Source organism: Megascapheus bottae, chromosome 11, assembly GCF_031878675.1.
Source record: "Megascapheus bottae isolate mThoBot1 chromosome 11, mThoBot2.hap1, whole genome shotgun sequence".
Taxonomy (NCBI): domain Eukaryota; kingdom Metazoa; phylum Chordata; class Mammalia; order Rodentia; family Geomyidae; genus Megascapheus; species Megascapheus bottae.
This window is the reverse complement of record NC_143519.1, coordinates 42,050,993-42,065,928: the sequence shown is the minus strand read 5'-3', so window position 1 is coordinate 42,065,928 and position 14,936 is coordinate 42,050,993.

Genomic DNA, 14,936 nt, shown 5'->3' with positions numbered 1-14,936 from the left:
ACACACACACACACTTTTGGCTGGGTTTAGAGAGAGAAGCAGAAGATATGTATTTACTTCCATAGCCAGGGTAACAAAAAGAATGCTATAGACTGCAGGAGCTGCAACTACAAAATGTAGCTGAAACTCTGTGATCGATGGGTTGGGATCCTTGGACTTGTGTGAATATCTTCCCTGACAGGCCAGGTAGCTTTGATAAAGGTTCCGAAGTGTCTCCTCCCCCTCTGATCATACAAAATAATATTTCTCAAAATGAACTCCAGGAAATAGAAAACCAGTAGTTTATTCTTTGTTTCTGTTTTTGTATTCTTTTATCTCTGTCTTATTTGTTTATATATCTTTAGGAGTGGAAGGGGAGGTACAGAAATGGAGGGACATAGGGTAACCAAATAAAGCAGTGGTACTCACTGGACACTAGGTGGAAAATGAACTACAGTGAGGTGGGGAGTGGAAAACTGGGAGGGATGGGTCTGATTGTCCAAAAAGAAGTGTACTCTTTATCTGACTTACATAATTGCAACCCTTCTGTATATCAATTTCAAAATAACAATTTAAATGTTAAAATAAAATAAAGGATCTCTTCTTATCTGTCAGAATTCAATTCCTCTTTCCCTGGGTATATCCCATTGTATCCAAGAGACCTGTTCTTCACAGCAATGAAATGCTGCTCACGGTGAATGAGAAATCAAATGGTTGTCAAGTGGTGCTTTAACTTCTCTCAAGGCGAAGACTTGAAAAGCACTCATATATGAGGGGCTAAGAGGTCAGGTGCTATACAGAGTCTGCCTTTTTATAATAGCAGGAGAGTGGGTTTTTTGGTATATTAATCAACTCTTTGTCCTTTCCCCTTAATTCTTATTATCCTACAAACCTTCTCTTCCATGTGCCAGGAATTGTCTGCATTTTCCGCATTGACAATGGAAGTTTATTGCTCATGGGGGATGTGTGCTACCGATAAAGTAACTGCTTGACAAGGGATTGCATTTTCCAGTCTCCTGGAGCTAGGTTGAGGCCATGTGACTGATTTTCAGCGGGAGCAATGTCAGTAAAAATAACACCCACTACTTCAATGGCTATCTCTGAATGAGAAAATACGGAACAGGATAGGATGCTTCATTCAGCTAAGAGATTTCTTAAGTGGGTTAAGAAAGATATGGCTTTCTCCTCCTGTGAGGTTTGTGGTGCTACATACTTCCTGAAAATCATTGTACTGCCTCCCCAGTCAAAATCTGGCTGGTGGGGCCGGGAGTTTGGCCTAGTGGTTAAAGTGCTTGCCTAGCATGCACGAAGACCCGGGTTCAATTCCTCGGTGCCACATACATAGAAAAAAGCCAGAAGTGCTGAGGCTCAAGTGGTAAAGCTCTAGCCTTGAGAAAGTCCAAGGACAGTGCTCAGGCCCTGAGCTCAAGCCCAGAACTGGCAAAAAAAAAAAAAAAAGAAAAAATCTGGTTGGTATCACCTTTTAAAATCAAACTAACCTGGGTTCCACTGACTCAAGCCTTGCTATTCAGGAAACTGACATTTGAGGATCAAAGTCTGAAGTCAACTCAGAAAGGAGTTCGAGAGGCTCTTATTTCCAATTAGCCAACAAAAAACCTGAAAGTGGAGCTGTAGTTCAAGCAGTAAACTAATAAGGGACAGCACCAAGACCCTGCATTCAAGCCCTAGTACATACACACACACACACACACACACACACACACACACACACACACACACACACACACACACACACACACACCTCACTAAGCACATATTGAATACCCTTAATATGCCATGCCTTTTCAATATCTTTGTTTGCTTGTTTGTTTTTAGACAAAAACCTTGTAATATAAAGCAGGCTGCTATCAAACTTAGGATCCCCCTGCTTTCACCTCCAAGGTGCTAAGAATACAGGCCTGTATCACCACACCTGGGACAAAGTAATTTTTTAAGAGAGAAAGAAGTATTTCCATTTAACTTGAGTCAAAGACATATAAATGACTCACTCAAGGTCATTCAAGTAGGGTTTGGTGGCAATAGAACTGCAAGCCATGTTTCCTGGCCTTGGATGGAGCAGTGGCAGCACTATTCCAGATTCTCCTTTTGGACAGTGTGCTCCAACGGATCCCCAGCTGTCATTCAGCTGTTACCTTCAATCCTTGGCATTTAGTAAAAGGATCTGAGCGAGGGTGGCTTGTCTGTAAGGGACAGCCTGCTTGAGATTCTGTGAAGAACAAGGAAAGAAAATTTTCTCCAAATTGTTTGATCTGGATGAATTAAGTAGACCAGGGAGTCTGACCATCTGGATACCATTACCCTTGGAAAACTGACCATGGCAGCCTGTTTGAATTAATCAGTATAAACCAACTACAAAGCAGTATGCCAACATGAGCCCTTCACCCTCAATATTGCTAGACACATAATATCTACTTGGGACATTATAAAGTATTAACAACCAAAAATGGATCTGGACATTGGCCTTGAACGTGGCTGACATATTGTACTCATTTGCCCAATAGGGACGCTCTCAACTCACTACCATTATCAATAAAAAATTCATGCACCTGAAGCCAAACAGGTTCATGATCATGTGACCCACCACAACCCCTCTGTGAACCCTGCCCTTTGTTGGTTTAAAACAATTAGACCAAATGCATTCCAAACCTACTGGCAAGAGACAGAAGAGTACATTGCTGAGGTTACCATGGCAGCCCCTGAATGTCCCCCTTGAGAAGGATCTCCATTTGTCCATCCCATAGCTTCCATTACAGGACTACAGCACATTTATCACCTTACCCTCCCAAGGGGGCTTCCAGCACTGTCTGTACTATTGATTGTTTTAGCAATTTACCAGGTAGGAAATTAGAGTTATGGCTTGGTAATTTCCTGTATACTTCATCTTTTGACGCTTCAAGTTTGGTGCTAACTTAATCCTTGTAAGAGCACCATGTTGCTTCGATGCCCTGTTGGAAATGTGCAACCTGGTTACCTATCTGCCAGACATCAAAGCTCACAGACTACCAAGAGGTCCCTGGCTGATTACAGATACAAGATTAGGCACCAAAAGCTTCTTTTAAAAACAAAGATCCCAACTGGACAGAAAATAAAGCCCTGATGGGAAAGTTTACATAATTCCTAAAAGGATCATAGAGTTGTATTTTGCCAGTAAGAGGGACAGAGGAGGCACAATATAAGGGAGACTATAAAAGCAAGCATTTCCTAGCAAAGGATCACAATAGCTTAAAAGCTATGTACATATGGCCATATAGGATGAGGCTAAGTGAAACGAACTCCAGGATATGGAAACAAGAGTTTTAACTTTGTGATTGTTGTCCTTAATGTACTATGTGAAGCCATTTCTTTTCTCTTTTTTCCCCCTTATGGTTTATCTCATGTGGTTACTATATCTGACTTTGTTACATGGTATATTGTTTATATGTTCATTTGAAATAGGGAAGGAAGTGGGAAAACAAGATGAGTGAGAGGGGGTGGAGGGAGGGAAATCGGGAAAAAAAGATAAGAAAGAGTATCAATGTTCAAGAAGAAATGTACTCACTACCTGACGAATGTAATTGTATGTTACCCTAACAATAAAATACAATTTAAAAAAGCAAACATTTACCCACATCACTTAATCCTCAAGATGATGTGCCAGCTTATTCCAAAGAATTGTAAAATAGGTCCAACCAAGGAAAGAAAAGAAACAGAGATAAATGATCCTCACAAGAAAACAAATGAAAATCAAGCAAATATCCTTTCTCTTCCTCCTTTTCTTCTATTCCCTTTCCTCATCATTTTTCTTTCTTCCCCTTTTTGCTTTTATAATTTGGATGATTCTTAAATCTTCCATCCGCTGGGCTGGAGTGATGTCCTCCAATACAAATTCTAATGTTAACCCTACGCTCAACTCACAAGTGACTGAGACAAACCACTGGAGCCCAATTAATTTCTTCAACCTTTACTTTCCCCCAAGAAAACACTGGCAAGTCTAAGACAGGGAGTGAACTTGTTAAAGTATAGTGCATACATCTATGGAATTAACACAATGAAATCCTCTGTACTCTTAATGTATGCTAATAAAAATAGTGAAAGAAAAACTAAGAAGAATAACATAGAAAGGAAAGGATAGAAGAGAAGAGTAGAATGAAGGGAAGAGAAGACAGAAGAAAAGAGAAAAGGGGAGGGGAGAAGTGAGAGAGGAGGGAAAAAACTATATTACCAAGTATCTTGGCCAAATCCCTTCAATCTACGCAACTGTTCCCAACCTTATTTTCATTACTTCCCCATCCTTTCATAGGCTTTTTAAGACCTATTTTTCTCCCATATGAAAATTTTGATACCTCACCCTCAGATATCCACATACCATGTATCTATCTGTGTATTGTGTGCTCCTTTGTGGTTTTCTCATAAAATGAATATGGTTTTTGACTTCTTAAGAACCAGCTTTTGGGCAGGGAGTATAGCCTAGTGGTAGAGTGCTTGCCTAGCATACACGAAGCCCTGGATTCCATTCTTCGGTACCACATACATAGAAAAAGCCGGAAATGGTTCTGAAACTCAAGTGGTAGAACATTAGCCTTGAGGAAAAAGCCCAAGGACAGTGCTCAGGCCCTAAGTTCACGCCCCAGGACTGGCAAAAAAAAAAAAAGGACCAACTTTTGCTAACTTTTGTCCCTTTAGGAGTTAAAGACTGACAGATAAGATACTTCATGGCAAGACATATCTTGTAAAATAGAACTTTGAGCTTGGTAGACAGTAAAAGGGATCAGCTGAGAAGAAAGGGATGCAGATCAGGTAGAGGTACCTAAAAATAATTTATACTTTTTCTAATATTGTCAAGGCATTGGACAAAAATAAATGTACTCTTCATCTGGCTTACATAACTGTAACTCCCTCTGTATATCACCTTTGTAATAACAATAAAAGGCTTCAAAATATAATATTGTCAAGGAGAAGATCTTTAAATATAATATTGTCCAGGACCAGGATTTTGAAGTCAACTTCCCATGAGATAATCAACTTATAAGGAGGAATTTGGGGGGGGGTGGTCATGGTGTCTGAACTAAGCCTGGGCACTGTCCCTGAGCTCTTCAGCTCAAGGCTACCGCCCTACTCTGGAGCCAAGCCCCACTTCCCATTTTTTAGAGGTTAATTGGAGATAAGAGTCTCAGGTCCTGAAAGGGTATCAATGTCTGTGAAGTAATGCACCTTCTATCTGGTGAATATAATGTAACCCTTCCATTAATTATAATACAAATATATGAAAAAAAGAGCTTCAGGTCCTTTTGTGCCCAAGCTAGCTTTGAACCTGGATCCTCAGATCTCAGCCTCCTGAGTAGCTAGGATTACAGGCATGAGCCATCACACCCAGCAAGGAGGAAATTTTTATTTGGGCTCACAGCTTCAGAGGGTCTAGTCAGTGGTCCCTTGACTCCATTGCTTTGGGGCCTCTGGCAAGGCAGAATATCATGGTGGTAACACATGGCAAAAACATTAACCTTATAGCAGAAGAGGAATCAGAATCCTACTCTCCTCTTCAGGGGCACATTTCCAGTGACCTATAAGCTCACATTTGATCCCATCTCTTGAAACTCCCCCATCTTCTAACAGCATCAGGCAAGGGACCAATCCTTCATCCCAAGAGCCTCTGGGGGAACATTTAAGATTGGAACTGTAAGCTAGGTGCCCGAGGCTCATACCTGTAATCCTAGCTACTCAGGAGACTGAGATAGGAGGATCATTGTCTGAAACCAGCCTGGGCAGAAAAATCACCATGAAATCAATCAATATTCAACAACTGGAAGTGGAGCTATAGTTCAAGGTGGCAGACCAATAGCCTTGAGCAAAAGAGCTCAAGAATAGCACCCAGGCCTTGAGTTCAAGCTCCATAACATACCCCCCCCCCAAAAAAAGATTGGAACTATAACAGGGGTTTTAGTTACTGCCAAGTGCCTGTTAGTTAAATGTACCTCCAGTTTCTAACCTGTTGTCTTTCCATACAGTTTGATAGGGTGTCTTCAAGGATATGTAGTCTCTGACCAGGAGAAACACTTATATCACAAGTACACACAGCTCTTTCATCTTCCCCTATCATGAAAACCCACTGGGTTGTGCCTCTTCAGCTGCCCAGCAACCCTTCATACTCTCTCCAAGTGGCACCTCTGCTAGACAGTGTATTACAGAGTTCTGTAATTAGCCAAGAACATTTTAGAGCCATATTTTCATTCCTCATCTCCTCGATTGATTCTCTAAATTATGTGTCAGGATGAAGGTGTTTAAAAGAAAAACACTTAACTCAGCAGCAATTAAACTGCAAAGCTTTTTAAGCTTAGTTTTCAATTCATAGGTCTTTAAGAGCCAGAAATAATATCAATAGCTGCTGAAATCAAGTTGTATTTTATCCCTGGTTAAAAAGGCAGTAAGTGGTTTGAGAAAAACTATTATCTAAGGCAATGTCTGCTGATTCTAGTTTCTTTCTATGCTTCGTTTCTATTTGTCAAAATCTTTAGATACATAAATTCACTACAGATGAAAACATACTTGGGAAAATTTTAGTTGAAATAGCCATTCCACAGATGCTGGCTAGGCTGTGGCCAGAAGGGATCACTACTACACTGTTGGTGGGAGTGTAAGCTCATCCAACCACTCTGGAAAGCAGAAGGGTGATTCCTCAAAAGACTAAACATAGAGCTCCCCTATGACCCAACAGTTCCACTCCTTGGCATTTACCCAATCGTCCAGAAACAAGGACATACTAAATCCACTAGCACAGTGATGTTCATTGCAGCACTATTTACCATAGCAAAGATATGGTATCAACCCAGATGCCCCTCAGTAGATGAGTGGATCAACAAGATGTGGTACTTATACACAATGGAATTCTATGCTGCCATCAGAAAGAGCGGCATCACCCTGTTTGTAAAGAAATGGAAAGACTTAGAAAAAAATCATATTAAGTAAAGTAAGCCAGACCCAAAGGAACATAGGCTGAATGGTTTCCCTCATTTGTCATAATTAGTACACATCTAGGACTCTCCTAGCAGAGGATTAAAATAGCTCAAAACCTAGATACATAAAGTCATACAGAATAAGACTAAATGAAAGGATCTCTAGGATATGGAAACAAGAGCTTCATCTTGTGTGATTGTTGTTCTTAATGTACTATGTTATTTCTCTTCTCTTTTTTTTGCCCTTTGGTTAATCTCATATTGTTACTGTATCTGACTTTGTTACCTGGTATATTGTATATACATTTATTTGTTTATTTGAAATAGGAAAGCGAAGGGGGAAAACAAGATGATTGGGAGGGAGTGAGGGTTAGGGAAATGGGGACAAAAACAATGTGTGAGTAGTAATGCACCTACTACCTGGTGAATGTAACTGTTACCCCTCTATACATTACCCCAACAATAAAAAAATTGAAATAATAAAATAAAAAAGAAATAGCCATTCCATAAGAAGATGATATTCAGAGAATATTCAAGCGCTCTGAGCACTTTTGGAATGGCATTGCTTTATTTTGAACAAGGCTTAAGTTCAGGATAATGAATGGATTCTCAGTGGGAAAAGCTTGGCCTCCAAAACCCAAGGGTAATTCCCAGACAGTTGAGAGCAAAGAGCATAAACAAGAAGGAGCTGTCAGGCTGCATCTTTGTCCAACACTTTAAAAAAGAATCCAATTTGAGGGAAGCTTAGAGTCCTGGTTATTTTCAGCAACAGAGAGCAAAGAACCCTCTCTGGCTTTTGCAGAGGGCTGGAGGATCAGATTCTGTTCCTAGGATATACATTGAGATAACATCCCAGAAACACTGCAAAGCAAGAAGGAGACTGGGGCGGCTAGGGTCAAAAGGCCCTGCTTCATGGTCTAATACTGCGGAGAGTCGAAGGCTGACATCTGGAGAAACAATTCCTCCATAGTCTTGTAGCTGTCCTCATAGGTGCACCAAAGGGCCAGTTGTAGAGCTCTTCATGCTAACTTTAAACCTCTCTCTCTCTTCTTCCCTCCCTTTCTCTCTCTGTCTCTGTATGTCTCTGCCTATCTCTCTGTCTCTGTCTCTGTCTGTCTATTTGACTCTCTCTCTCTCTTTCTCTCCAGCCATCCCTTGTCACTTGGCTTTAAATTGTTGTTTCAGAAGATATAAAATTAGCCTTTGCTCTTTGGCTAGTTTGTGTCCTCGACCACCCATACCTAACTTTCACAGGTCTCTTATTTTATTACACAGTGAACCTCATACGTTATCACGGGATCCTTTTAGCCTTGGCTACCAAAAATCACAAAGCCCAATACCCTGTCTTAATATACTGTAAATGACTTTAGCTCACATTTTCCACCACAAATTATCTTACCTCAATCTTGTTACTACCCCCATTCCAAGCTTATTTCAAAATATCTGGCCTTTGTCTTCTTACCTCTTCCTAGATAAAATTTTTACACTGAGCTACCATTCAGATTTTTGCAGGGTAGGACTAGAATTTTTACAAAGAACAAAATGTTCTTTAAATACATGATGTGCCATTTTGGATGTACCTGTCTATAGATACCTCTATTGTTGACATCCTTATTAAGAAAGGAAGATCGGAGAATGTGGTCAGCACAGCACACCAGAAATCCTAAAACGACACCATCACCTGTTCTCTGCGAATCAAGCCATCAAGGCCTTCCTGGGTGAACATCTCATCTATGAAACGTGACAATATCCCCTCCTCTCTTGCTACACTCACATCACAAGGATCAATGGGAAACTTCTATGAAGTGTCCCTCAGGGGACAGGGCTCTATAACTATAATTACTATTATTGACAGCAGCGAGGAGCTGTTGTAGGCTTTCATGGTGCAATTCCTGGTGCTCTCAGCCAGTCTCAACTCTGTAAAAGTCATTGCAGCAGCTGATAGTCACCTGAACTGGTTCTTTCTTGCGGCTAGAGGGCAGTCTTTCCACTAGTTCCTGTAAATGTCAAGCTCCAGTACAAAGAATTGACTGCTCAGACACAGGAAGGGTCAAGGAAGACTGAGAACACTACACCATCTCCTTGACATTTGGGGAACACTTTTTAAACACCTGATGGGACAAAAGTGTAAGGAGGAATATTTGTGGGAGACACAAAAGAGGTGGCACAGGGCCCAGACCCCTTTTAGTTACTCTACACAAACACAATCCTCTCCCTAGTTAGGAGAGGATTTCTTTCTATTTTCTTTCTTTCTCTCTTTCTTTCTTTCTTTCTTTCTTTCTTTCTTCCTTCCTTCCTTCCTTCCTTCCTTCCTTTCTTTCTTTCTTTCTTTCTTTCTTTCTTTCTTTCTTTCTTTCTTTCTTTCTTTCTTTCTTTCTGCCTGTCCTTGGACACTTTTTGCCAAGGCTTGTGCTCTGCCACTTGAGCAACAGCATCATTTCTGGCTTTTTCTGAGTATGTAGTACTGAGTAATCGAACACAGGGCTTCGTGCATGCTAGGTGAGCATTAGGCCACACTCCCGGGTAGGATTCCATTCTTTACCCTGGTTAAAAAAAAAGAATGATAATCACATCCATCAACCTATCCTGAATTTGAATGAGCTTTTTAAAGACTTCTGGCCATCAGTCCATCACTTTGTCATCCTGTTACCTGAAAGTGGCTGCTCTTTCTCTGATCTGTCTGCTGACCCTCATTTTCAACATGGCCAGAGTTCCATAGGCAATTTCTCCTTTGGACAGCTATGATTTTTTCCTTGACCTGAATCATCATCCTTTGCAACCTATGGGATTTTTAAGTCTGACTTAAAAAATATTATATCCTCTGAATTCTTTCCCTAGCCCACTGTTCTGAATATTTTCTTCTGTGAATAAGGTCTCTTCTGACTTTAAAGAATGTCAGAACAAGTCAGGTACCATTGGCTCATGCCTGTAATCCTGAATACTCAGAAGGCTGAGATCTGAGAATCCCTGTTCTAAGCTCCCCGGCAGGAAAGTCCATGAGAGTCTTATCTCCCACTAAGCAGCAAAAAAGCCAGAAATTTAGGTGTTTCTCCAGTATCAGAATGCCAGCCTTGAGCAAAATCTAAGAGACAATGCATAAAACCTGAATTCAAGCCCCACCACTGGAAAAATGAAAAGAATCCCAGATCAAAATTCAAAAATTAGATAGCATTCCCTTGATTGCAGTGAAAATGCATTTATTTCTTGTTTAAAAAACCATCTGGGCACAATTCATGTAGCAATAATTCAACAAAAACTTCAAGAAATTGTTTCTTGGTCTGGGGATTATAAAGCCAAAGTAAAACAAATAACAGAAACACACACACACACACACACACACACACACACACACACACACACACACACTGTTCCATGATTCACTTGGGTGCTGAAGAAATATACACTGCACTTAGCATCTTGCTTCTAGTTTACCATCAATGAATGCCAGGAAAAGTGATCTCAGTACATCTGAAATCAACTGCTAACTTGCATTCACACTTAAGAAAGAGGAGGAGAACATAAAGTGACAAAATTACTTGGAGTCTTGCAGGCTCTTTTTTAGCCAAATTGCTGGTTTGAGACAGCTCATCATCTCTGCGAGAACACGAACTGCAGACTTGTCACTTTCCCGCTCCGTGCTAATACAAGCTGAGCGATTATGTGCCTGCCCTCCCCATTCGGCAGCTCAGCTCTCTTTCTCAGCGCTGCTATTAGAGCCAAAGAAGCCTTCTCAAGGGACTAATGAAGGACTGTCATCTGCACTGTGTGACTGGATAACGGGGGAATAAACGTTATGGACGAGCAGCACCTTCTTGCAGAAAGGAGAGCCTGGCTAACCGAGAGAGAGAGAGAGAGAGAGAGAGAGAGAGAGAGAGAGAGAGAGAGAGAGAGAGAGAGAGAGAGAGAGAGAGAGAGAGGGGGGGGGGGGGGCTCACTGATTGGAGGCCCTTGTAGCACAGCATGTAACTAACAAGATGCTGCTCTTAGTGCTTCTGTCCTGGCTTGTCTTCGGGGACTCTACCTCCTGCTTCTCCATGACCAGGCCTATTTCCTCTCAGCTAATCTCTAAGATTACGAGTGCACATCTATTGAACATTCTCTCAGGTGCCTTAGAGGAAAAAAACTAAGACCCTCAGGTTTAGGAGCCTTTGATACAGGAGTTTATTGTGACCTGACTCTGCCTTCTCATAAAGAAGTCAAGAAATGCTTGGTGAGAAAGGACTGGATTGTTACAAATTACACTTTTCTTTTCTTTTCTTGGAGGAGGGAGCACTGGGGCTTGAACTCAGGATCCTGGCCTCTCAGGTGATATTCTCCCAGATTGAGCCACAGCTCTACTTCTAGCTTTTGGTTGATTAACTGGAGATAAGAGATTCACAGACTTTTCTACCTGGGCAGGCTTGAAACCAGCCTACTGGGTAGCTAGGATTACAGGTATAAATCACCTATATTAAGCTTTTTTCTCCTCTTTTTTTTCTTTGTTTCCTTTCTTCATTCTTTTTTTTTTTTTTTTTTTTTTTTTTGCCAGTCCTGGGCTTGAGCTCAGGGCCTGAGCACTGTCCTTGGACTTTCTCAAGGCTAGAGCTCTACCACTTTACCACTTGAGCCTCAGCACCACTTCCAGCGTTTTTCTATGTATGTGGTACCGAGGAATGGAACCCGGGTATTCGTGCATGCTAGGCAAGCACTCTACCACTAGGCCAAACTCCCGACCCCCTTTCTTCATTCTTGAAGGAGTTGCTGGGGTCTATTTTCCTATGAAGCTAGAACTTTGTACTCACAATACTCTGGTGAGCACATGACACATCCATTTGTTGTGCGATATGAGAGCAATATATTTTAGGTTGCCTTTATTGGCCTTTCTGAGGAGGGACAGCTAAATATCCAAGGGCCAAAGAATTGACTAGAACATTCTACCAGAGCTCATCTCACATTCGCTGCCCAGACTCACTGGCTCATTGAGAACTGCTGGCAGAGGCTATAAAGCACTTTTTTTTTTTTTTTTTAGAATTGCTGAGCTCTTCAACGATCCTTCTTTGCAAATGATTTCCATCTCACAACAATTGGGATGATCAATCAAGAGAGATTTTTCTGCAAAGAAGAAGTTTCACATTCCAGGGAGTATGGTTTCTCACAGAGCCTAACAGAGCTTCCCCCAGTCCCCAGACAAAAATGGAATGATTTCCTGGCAGGTCTGCCTGTGACAGTGGATGTTCTATGCCAAAGACAATCATCCCCAAGAACACAGACCCAAGAGGGTTTTGTCAGAACAGTCAAGGTGGATGACCTCTATGACATTCAGCTATCCAGGCCACTATGCCTGGCCTCCCTACTCCCTTCAGAAAACCTGAACCTGAGGTAAAGATCCAAAGCAAACAATAATCTTAGCATGTCCTTCCTTTCTGTCACCACTATCCACCAATCCACAGCCTGAAATATGCACAATGAGCCCACTGTTTTCCAGTCGGAGTGACTATTGCCTCAAGATTCTGTTAGTGATTTAAGCAGGGCTCAGCTGGAAGGCTCTTCTGGTCTCACTGAGGGCCACTTGTGTGACTTCAGTCACATGGAGTAGAGTGGTGCAATGGCACTTGTTGATAGCCAGTGCTGTCTCCTAGCTTAGAAAACATACGTCCAGCAGATTCGTGCATATGGTATCAGCATTCTAGCAGGGCAATTCCACACCTGGACGCAGGCTTCTGTCTGCATCACATCTGTCCCATGGACCAGAGCAAATCATGTAACTGGGCCAAGGACAAGGAACAATGGCATCACTGGAGACGATTCTTATTGCAAATTCTACCTTCCCAATAGGAAGAGGTAGAAATAATCATTAGATATTACTAAATAATAGTCTTATACTAATTCCTTCTATCATAGTCATAACATAAATACATAACTTTACCTCAGCAGGATTGTGTACATATTTGATGTTTTTAGGGAAACATGTCTTTAAAAAATTGTTTGGGTCTGGACTTTCCCAGCCCCCACAAAGGCCCATGTGTTAAAACCTTGGTTGCTAGCTGTGGAGAGGTGGTAGAAACTTTGAAAGGACAAATGGAGAGAAGTTACATCACTAGGAGAGTGCCCTTGGAGGGGATGTTGGGACTCAGTCCCTTCTCTTTCCTTTGCTTCCTGTCTGATCTGCTACACGCTCTCTAATAGGATGTGGGGACTCCTCATAGGCCCAGGGCAACTAACTAACCCATCATGGACTCAAAGCTCTGAAGCCAGGAGCCAGCATCACCCTTCCTCCTTATAAGTTGATAGCTCAAGTCATGGTTTATAATGATTCAAAACTGAATAATACATCTCCCTTTGCTACCTTCCTCCTTCTTTTTCCTCTTCCTGCTTTCCTTTCACACACACACACACACACACGTCTCAGGAAGAGGTGCAGTTTGTCTGAAATCATTTATAAAGACTGAGGACATGGGTCAAGTGGTAGAACATCTGCCTAAAATCACCTTACACATAGTTCTTTGCATCTTCCTTTTCTTAATATTCAAACTACCTCTCAGACATACTTCCAAATCAGCCCGTGTAACTCTAATTCATTCTTCAAGATGTTTACACATATTAGCTTCTGTGAACAGATCTGTTCTCTCTCCATTCCACTTTCATGGGAGGAAGAGCATTTGAAAAGCAAATATCTTTATTATCCAGATGCCCTGAGTGCCAGAGATCACAATGCAAATCAGTCTCACCAATTCTCTGACCCTCATCTAAGGGTTAGAAAAGCAAAGAAGGCTTTCCCTTTGGGCTGTTTCTCCTTTGAGATGACTCCAGTGTCCACTCTCTAGTGAGTAGAGGTTAAGTTCTAAATCCTGCGTCAGAGCTACGTATGATCTCTAGCTTCTAGGCTGTCACAGCAAGGATAGCACTGGTCAGCTTCCAACTTCATTATAACTCATGGAAGGCCTCAGAGAAGGTACCTTCACCAGTGGGTCATTTACTGCTGTCTTAGGAGTCACAACTCTCCCAAATGGTTATACAAACCCATCATTCTTTGTGTAAATCTGTCTCTGCTCAAAATGCATCGAGTACTCTCTATTTCCTGTAGTAAATCCTGAAGCCCTGATAAAAATCCATACAGTGCTTAACAGCGGTTCATTCATTTTGCCTCCACACTTCTGTGCTATAAATAATGCAGCAATAAACAATGTTGACTTAAACCCTTGGTTTCTACAACAGAGTACATGCCTATGAGATCATGTTTTGAAGAGTGCTGCTTTGAAAGGTGAGTGTGTTCTATTGTAATAAATATCTTCACTTTTGCTAAAAAGGTAAGTAACTCATGTTTCTGGTAGCAACTTGGAGTTCCTTAAGCAAGGAAGCAGGATTTCATTCTAAGGTAGGATTTTTGTAAGACAAATTTCTATCTTATGAAGTAGACATTTGATTTGTGAATTTAAGCATTTTTTTATTTTTCTGGACAGTAATGTTTGCAATTCCATGTCTTGCTATTCTGTCTTTTCCCCTCTTTTTACTGAGACTTTTGTTCTCTTTTTCTGTTAAACTTGCAAGAGATCATTATGTGGGTATAGATTTTAACACATTGTCAAATGCATTTCAATCTATATTTTCTCATATAATATGTCAAAAATGTCTTTTTCCTTCTGCATATTCTGAATTTTCAGTCAATTTTTTGTCATTTTTATCTTGATTTGTCCCTTATTACAAAAGTTATCTGGAAAATTCTTAATTTTCAAGTAGCTAAGTTTGGGGCAAGAACAGCAGTTGTAAGTGGTATTGGACTGTGATTGAGGAATATGACTTGTAAAATTTCCACTTAAATTTCTAAACATTTCCTTATAGGTAAATGCATGATAAGTGCTTTTATTGCACCAACAGAGTATATATATTTTCCGATGCTCATTGCAGCATTATTTACCATAGCTAAGATATGGAACCAACCCAGATGCTCTCAGTAGATCATTGGATCAAGAAGATGTGGTATTTATACCCAATGGAATTCTATGTTGCCATCAGAAAGAATGACATTGC